Consider the following 8,572-nt stretch of genomic DNA (forward strand, 5'->3'; position numbering starts at 1 on the left):
ACATTGCTAATTTTTATTTCATTTGAAAGCTCAGGACCTCTTTATATGTCATTCATTTTCTTCCACCGACCTCCAGTTTTGAGAAGATTTGGAGATGCAAAACTTCATAACGTATTATTTTTGAGAAAAAAAATCTTGCGATAGAGGATGCCTCCCTACCCAATGAAGGGATTTCACAATTTTTTTTTTTTTTTCATTTGAATGTTAATGGCTGCTCCATAAGTCATCAATACGTTGTTTATCCTCTTGTTGTTGAGGCGGTACCAATTTTGTCGGCATTTTGACATTTTGAGTACTTTGAAGTATAGCCTAACAATGAGAATGCTTCATCATTATAGAGTAACTTTTACATGGATTATTAAAGCTACACTCTTACTCTTCTTTTGCTGTGATAAAATATAGTTCATCCAAATTGATTGACGAACTAGATCTTATTAATACTATCGATCTTTTATGAGCTTATTAATGACATTCATACAGTCATGTCGACCTATTTCGTAGCAATACATCTTATTAAGAAAGCACAATTTTAAATTATGACTGCATAATAGTAGTATATCATTCTGATTGTTTTTTTATCGCAAGATGGTTATTAATTTGTGAGTCGGTCCAACTGGAAAGTTTGGGGCCACTTTACAACTTTATTTTGCAACATTTCTTGAAAAAGGGTGTGGAGAGCATCGATGACCTTTGTTGGCATATCCAGAAGTCATGCGATATAAAAATTGTCAAAATCGATATTTCGAATATTTTATTTAATGATTTTCACTGACAAACTATTAAGGATTTTCTAGTTAGAGAAAGTGCAGATTCTGATCTGACAGAAAGTTTCAGGATGGCATTCAGTTTTACTATCTTGAAAAATGTATACAAATATCTGGCAATATTTGTTTTTGTACACAAAAATGTGATAGAAGATCATAAACAAATTGCATATCATTGTGCTGTTGTTTACTCATATAATGTGTAAATAATGGTTGGTTAAGTATGCTGAACTAATTGCTAGCATGCTTGACGCTTAGTATTGCTTATTAGGAAATCAAGAGAAACTACTCTTTGGTTGTTAAAACAACCATAGATTTCTTTTACTAATGATTAAAAATGGGGGAATCATTTCTCTTCTTTCCTCAGATTCTCCTTCAGGAATGTATAATTTAGAAAATTTTACATTTACATACTTTCATTCATTTAGAGATAGAATTCTCCCTTTGTTGTTATTACTTATGACACTTGACAAGCACGCTGACGGACTGTCAGCGATTTAAGCCGAGTGTGCAGTAGTTACTTAGGGTCAAGGCTCCTGAGCACCCGAAGGCAAAAGTCTGACTTCCAGCTCATATGAATATGAAACACACATTCGCTTGTACAACCCCTTTTTACAGAGAGGCTCTTTCACACACTTCACAGATAGAAAATAGGGTAGAAAACAACAATGCCCGATACAGGACTCGAACCCGGGGAAGACGGTCTACCTCCAGGCTGTGTTCTTTCGTTGTTCATTTGGCTATCGATACGTTTTAAACCCTGATCACAGGAGCAAAGATTAAAATTGACAGATTAATCAATGCCTATTAGATTATAATAATCTTTTTTTTTCATCAGGGCTTTTAATCTTTTATTAAATAATCTTTTTTTTTCATGCCCATTCACTAATTTGTCAAATAAGTTTAATTCACTAGTGGTAAGAATCAGTGATTTTAGGTGAAAGTTTTCAATTGTGCTTTTTTTTTTCTTTGTTATCTTTTAATTTTTAAGCTATGAATTTATGTCTCAAAACCTTCTCAAATTCTATGCCCTTCTCTTTTTCTTACTAATTATTTGAAGAAAGTTAAGATTTTTGTCTACTGCATCAAAGATTTTTTTTTTTTCATCTAAGGATATGATCTTACAGAATTTTTGAAAAAGTCGTCTACATTTTTCATGGCAATTTTCTCTTTACAGTCTCTAAACTAAAAAAAGAGGGGAAATATGTAGCGAGTGCTGAAAGATAATTTATTCATTCTTTCGGAAACAAAATTCTGTGGAAAATTGAGTCATTTCTAAGCGAAAAGTGACCGTTTTTCCAAAACCATTTAGCATGATTCATGCCTTTTAGTCGAATTATTTATAGAAAAACTGGTACTTCAGATTATAGAAAAACTGAAGAAAACTGACTTTAGGTTATAGAAAAACTGAAGAAAACTGATTTATAGAAAAACTGGTACTGGAATAGAAAAACTGGTACTTTAGGTTATTCTATTAATATAATTAATAAATAATTTTCATTATTGTATAATTTTATATAAATGACATTAAAAATAATAAAAAAGCATCTTATTATTCTGTATGGAAATACTCATGAGACTTTTAAAATATACGAAAATATACTTTTTTCTTAACATTTATGTTTCAAAAAGAAAATATAATATTTCAATTTTATGTTTATAAAACATAAATCTTTTCAAAAACATAAATCTTCTAATATAACTTGATTTTTGAAAGATACTTTTTAATCTTGACTTCAATTTTGTAAAGTAGCATGAAGAGTAGACAAAGTCGTTTCATAAAGGGATGAACCTATACATCAAATTCTGCTAAATGTTCTAAATTTTTTTATATATATTTTTTAGAAAAAATAAAGAAAAACCATCTCATGCAATATTATTAAAACAATAACCATCGAAATGAAAATAAACTCTTATCGTTAAAAGCAACTACAAACATATTGTAAAAATATATATATTATTGTTTGAAGTCGATCAATTTCATGTCATTCTTCAAAAAAGATAAATTGTAAATATATCAAATTATTATCTAAGAACACAAAATTTTAAGTTTTATTCAGCTGTTATAAATTTTTCGACTTTTTTTCCGCAGGAAGTACTTTTTTTTTTCAAAGATAAATTAATTGGACATATTTTGTTTTCTGAAAAACAGAAATATCATCACTTATTGTCATATTTAAGATATTATACATACTGTTACAGTTGGTTGAAAGTAAGTTTTGACATATGCATTCTCTTTCTTTTCAAGAATTCTTAGAATGTCCTTGGAAGTAGTTTATTCTTTTTCACTCTTATCTTAAAATATTTTCGGGGATTTTTCGAGTAAAGTGATTTTTACAAAACTATGTTATTTATGTGAATTCAAAAGAAATATCTAAAAAAAATTGATGGTAAAAATAAGTAACTTCTTAACAATGAGTTAAATATAAAGAGGAATCTTTACCTTTTCATTGTCGATTGAGAATTGAATCCTGCATTCAATTCGTAAAATAGAAATACAACACAAATTCACGATTTCCTGACTAATGTGGTTTGTTCTTGATAAAACCATGTAAACCTGATTTCTGACAAAGATTTACTTCAAAATTACTATAAAATCTGAACAAGACGAATAACAAATATTTAGTCCAAATATATGAATTATGAAATCTCAAATGTTTTTTGGAACTTGAAGATTTGATAATTAGTTAACTCTCTGTTAGGCGAGGATATATCTAAAATTGCTTGCATTTTTTTGGTATTTTTCCTTGAAATCAGTTGACAACCGTTTCTTCTCATTTTAGTTATCTTTCTATATCTTCCAAATGTAGTGATTATATAAGCCGGTGGTTGAATCACCCTTCGAATTACAACAAATAAACAAACAAATTATTAAAAAAATAGACAAATTGGCAAATTTGTAATTTGCCGATTTGCCTATTCTTTAATAATTTGCCAATAATATGCAACTTTAATGTCATGAGTATGATTTAAAATTGTATCTCAATTCGGTGTTTCTAATACTTGTCTATTTTCATGGTACTATTTAAAAAAAATGTCACATAATAAAATGTACAAACTTTAAAATGAGAATAATTTGCGATAAATTTGGAAAATGCTTTTGGAACATTGTAGTGATAACATAATTTTTCGGAAGGTAAATAAAATTTAGGTATTTAAGAATAAGAAAACTGAAGTGCTTAAAAGAAAAAACATGCAATCTAGAAAATCAGCAAATCTAATATGAGAAACAAAGCATACTGGCAGGCTAAGCTAACATCGTGATGTCTTTTTTTCGGTACCGAGGATAGTCCTCTAAGCTATTTGATTTACGATTTTACAGTAATTTGTCTGATATATCTGAGGCGTACGAATCATTTATTGGGTAATGCAGTGTTGTTTGAAAATATTCTAAAACAAATACAAGATTTTGTAACGTTCATAAACAGCTTGTTAAATAATGTTAAACAAAAAACTTTTCTTTATAATAGCAAATATCAATAATTTTTTACTTAACGTTTTACACAAGGATTACAATCAATACAGGATTGCCATTTTAATGCACTGCTACAACGCACTTGATTGCCATTTTAATGCACTGCTAAGTGTCTTCACTGCTACAACGCACTTGAAAATGCATTTCCTTATTGAATTTCATATATATGTTACGGCCAAAGCCCGAAATCGGCCAGATCGCGAATTGGCCGGCCAATTCGCGATCTGGCCAACGTTGCTGTAAACTTACCGGCCAATGTCCGATCTTTTCTTGATTTCGGGCTTTGGCCGGCCAATTCGCGAAATGGCTGGGGACGATCGGCCAAAGTAGAAAGAAAGAAATCAAGAGCACATTGTTTTACACCCTGTTAAAAATGAAGTATTTAAAAATGAGTACTTCTGTGTACTGTTTTTTTTTTTTTTTTTTTTTTTTTTAAGTACAATTGTTTCAGAAACGAGTTCAAATATAAGTGACACCTCTGAGTTAAAAATAAGCTTGTAATATATAAAATACGATCTCTTGTTATTCTGTTCTCATATTAAAGCCATAATAGAAATTATTCAGTGAACGCATATACTTTAACAACGTGATAGCGTGAAGATTAGATTTGTGCCCTTCAAAATGAAAACATTATATCTTGAGCAAAGGCGTTGCGTATCGTGTATGAATACAAAGGCAAATTGAGTATTCAGTTTTCAATTACCTTCAGTTTTCAATTTCAATGTCGAGAAACCCTGCAGAGGATTAGCGTACCTTCATTGAGACACTCGGTGAAGTGGTCTAAAATCGCCAGTTTTTATAGAAGAGTGATATTGAAATTTCATAAATCAGTCAGTTTTAGTGATTGATTTAGTAGGTTGGAGTTCAACAATTTTTATTAAAAATATTGGTGTCTCAAGAATATTTTGTTAAATATGATTCAAAGGGTAGAGAACCTATGTAAAAATTTAAAATTCCTGATTCATCGGAGCATTTATTGACTAAAGTTATATTAAATATAATTATTTAGTTAATTTAGACCATTTTGTTAACAAATGTATGACCCAAATTAGCTGATGGTAGCTGATTAGAATGATTATCCTAAGTATATTAAACTATGTTTGCATTAAATTAAATTTTTTTATTGAATTAATTGTCAAAGCTCATAGAAAACTTTTCCTCCTTTTACTTTTCAGAAAATATCTTATTTCATTTTTTTTTCATTTTATACAGACACCTGCAGAAAATTACAATTTTGTTTATTATTAAATTTGCAATAATAGTTGATTTATTTTTTTAATTTAAACTTCTATCAATGTGATGGCAACACGTTGATAAAAGCTATTTTTTTAATTTGACGTGCTCGTGCAGATTAAATTTTAGCATAATTTAATCTAAGCATAATTTATAAATAAGCTTTAATTAAAAAAAGCTTTAATTTGATGCAAAAATCGATTTTGTGCTGTAATATTTTCTGGTTATAGCGACAAAACGCCGAAATTAAGCTTAATTTTTAATTAAAATTCTAATTAAAAATTTTAAAAAATCGCTCCACGGTGCATATTTTCGACCTCCAAGGTATATATATGAAAAATTTGATAACTGTTTGTCAAACGGTTTGGACTGTAGAGCGCCAACACACACACACACACGCGCGCGCACAAACATACATTGAGCTTTATTTATAAGTATAGATTATCACATCGGGCTTTGGCCAAGGATTCTCGGCCACTTCGCGGAATGGCCAGCCAAAGTAGAAAATACAACATTAATTGCAAGTATTTCGGACTTTGGCCAAACCTCTTGGCCAGTTCGCGAATTGGCCGGCCAATTCGCGAACTGGCCGTATTTCGGGCTTTGGCCGTAACATATACACACGTGTGCTTTCCTTCTTGAATTAGTTGTCAATAAACTCATAACAATGATCTTATTTATAATACTAAATATGATTTATAAAAGGTAATTTCTTCAAATAATCTAAATCAGCATAATTGGTTTCGTTCCAATTTCGAAATATAATATGTTGTTAATCATCCCATATCAGTGCTACAATGCTACATATTTATTTTTCTTTTAAATGAATAAAACATTTCATAATTCATAAAACTGAACTATAAAAAAAGCAAATTTTAGTAGAGTTAGAATAATTTAGTTATTCATTAACATTTTAAGTTTAATAAAATTGTGCATAGCATTCTTTCAATTTCTTAAACAACATTGGTCATTGAATGGAACCCAAATTTGATTTAGTTTAGTTTTATACTCTTTTCTTTTCTTAGCAACATGAAAGTTATTTTCGGATTGGTGTGGTGTGGAGCATTGGAGAAGGGCAGCCAGCTCAGGTGTCGTCCTCGTCATCTGACCGCGGTTCAAAATTGCGAGGTTCTTCCCAAAACGGCCGTAGTGTTACTTTAAAACGAGACGCTAATGTAACTAAACTAAACTATTTTGGGACTAATTTCGTTATGACAAAGAAGATACCTGAGTTTGCATTCAAACCTCTCTATACTTTCATGTTCCATCAACTGGAAGAAACAGCATATGATCTAGATTGACTTCTTCCAATTTTCAAAGTATGGGGCAGGAGTGTGGTGGTTTTCTATATGCACAATCGTAACTATTAAAGAAAGAATCGCTATTCGGAAATGTAGAGAAGTTTTAGTCAACCAAGTCCATTCTATGATGAAAATTTCGTTTCCTTCGGGAAATAGAATTTTTTAGGTTTAAAAGTGTTCTTATTCATGAAGCAAGATTTCTCTTGTCGTGGTTTGATGAACATTTGTCTTGGCCCTCAAACTCCACAGACTTTAATATAATCATACCGTTATGATCTGTTTTAGAGCGTTCAATCCGGAATCAGTATCCTCCACTTGCATCTCACCCGAAACATTCATAATATCTTCATTAAGAATGGTACAATATTCCTTTAAACACTTTGCAATATTGGTATGGTTTGATTCACAGACTAATAAACTGTTTTACGCGCGAAAAGTCGCTCTACACATTAGTAATAAAGATTCCGACGTAAATATATGTCGTTTCCACTATTATAACAACCATTTGTATGAATGAAAGCAAACTTTGGATTGGAGGATTATATATATATATATATATATATATATATATATATATATATATATATATATATATATATATATATATATTAATTCTAATAATAAAATTCATTATTTTAGTTTATTAAAAAAATTGAGTTTTTAAAACTTCTTTGACATAGGACTAAATTACTGGATTTTGACCAATTTTTCGTAAATTTTTGAGTTGCAGACTTAAAACTTCTACCTGACAGCAAAGCACTATTTCCGAATCTTCCGATTAACAAATGCAATTAAAATAGCCCCTTCTTTCCGATTAACTCTATATTTTAAACTGTATTCATCATTTATGACTTTTTTAGTTCTCATTTAATCAAATGTCGTGGTTAAACTGCCTGTTGTACATGTTGTGATGAAGTTTCAAAAGTGATGATTATTTGATAATGTCTATTTCTTGATTATATTAACGAGATCAATTTTTCTGCACCTTTCCCTCTCAAAAAATTTATCTCGAATAGCTTAGAATTTAAATAAGTCTGGCAATTCATATAAATTTTAATGTAGACTAAGTCTGCAAATTGCGATTTAAATTGTACAAGAAACATTCGAATCGCTCTATAGAGCAGATCATTGGATTTAGAGCTACTAATGTGTGTACGGGACGTACAAAATGGAAAGAGTGGAGTCATATAGCTGAACGATGACAAGTCAGATAGATGATTGGAGTCCAAGACAGTATCATTATAATATTTTTTCGATCGAATTGGTTCCAATCTTTTTCTTTTTTTTACGCATTCAAAGCGATTTTCACAAACACAAATTTTTTTTACGAAGGTAAATAGTTTGAAATTTCTTAAAGTCATATTCTATTGTTTAATATGACTATGACTTATTCTGTAAATAGTAATTCAAAATGACTGAGTATTAGTTCCATTTAGATCGAAATTTGGGCAAAGTGGCCTGCATAAAATAGCTATCACTAGCTCATGTTAAATCACTGCCTGAGGAAGTACATCCACCATCGATTATGAGTTTATTATCTAAGTAAGCCAACATTGTTGTACCAAACTCTCCCTTAAGGAAAGCAAGAACTATCATGCTGAATGAGCCTTTATGGCGCTACTCATCCACGAAAGATGTGGAGAATGTTTAGTAAATGAAAATTATTTCCAAATATATTCAAATTAAGGTTGATAACTTAACATAATTTTAAAAAATGCTTAAGAATATTACAACGCAAAGAAAACAAAGAAATTTAAACTAACAATCATCTTTGTTGGTTCAATTTTTTTTAATGAAAT

Source organism: Argiope bruennichi, chromosome 11 (genome assembly GCF_947563725.1).
Source record: "Argiope bruennichi chromosome 11, qqArgBrue1.1, whole genome shotgun sequence".
In the NCBI taxonomy this organism is placed as follows: domain Eukaryota; kingdom Metazoa; phylum Arthropoda; class Arachnida; order Araneae; family Araneidae; genus Argiope; species Argiope bruennichi.